Source organism: Dermacentor silvarum, chromosome 11 (assembly GCF_013339745.2).
Source record: "Dermacentor silvarum isolate Dsil-2018 chromosome 11, BIME_Dsil_1.4, whole genome shotgun sequence".
Taxonomy (NCBI): domain Eukaryota; kingdom Metazoa; phylum Arthropoda; class Arachnida; order Ixodida; family Ixodidae; genus Dermacentor; species Dermacentor silvarum.
Genome location: NC_051164.1, coordinates 73,648,152 through 73,648,898, shown reverse-complemented (window position 1 = coordinate 73,648,898; position 747 = coordinate 73,648,152).

Sequence of the window (747 nt, the reverse complement as noted above, 5' to 3'; positions counted from 1 at the left end):
CATTCCGTACGTGTCGGCCATTACACAGCTAATCGCCGCCTGATAAGTGGCACTGTACGTTTTTTGTTCACGGATGGTCTCTGCCTTGTTACAGCTTTGGAAGCTGCAGCCATTCCTCGGATGCTTGTGCACAGCTGACTCAGCAAGGGTTGCTGCAAGGCAGTAGTTACATGCGTTCACCTTTAACGCTTGAAGTTGAGCAGCCAACGGCTGAACAACCGACGACGGTTTTGCTAGGCACCTGCAACCGGGTAATCTTCGAGTGCGACAAAGCCGGACTGCAAGCGCAAGTGGCTCAGTCAGCTAAGACGTTGCGCTGCTAAACATGAGCTCGCGGGATCGAATCCCGGCCGCGGGGGCCGCATTTCGATGGAGGCGAAATGCGAAAACGCCCGTGTTCTTGCGTTGTAGTACATGTTAAAGAAGCCCATGTGGTCAAAATTAATGCGGAGCCATCCACTACGGCATGCCTCATAATCAGAACTGGTTTTGGCACGTAAAACCCCAAAGAGAAGGACGGACTGCAAGCGCATCAAAAGAATTCAATGGCGAGGTGGTGGCGGCGGCTGCGCTGACTCGAACCGGAAGCAGCTAGCAGACGGCGCATCCCACAATCCCTCGCTATTTCACGGGTCACCTATTGAATAACGTTCAGAGCATGCGCAGTGATGACGACGCTGTTTTTTACGTACGTAATGCGTTTACGTTTGTTTGCAAACGTTAGACTAAAACTATTTACTTGACATT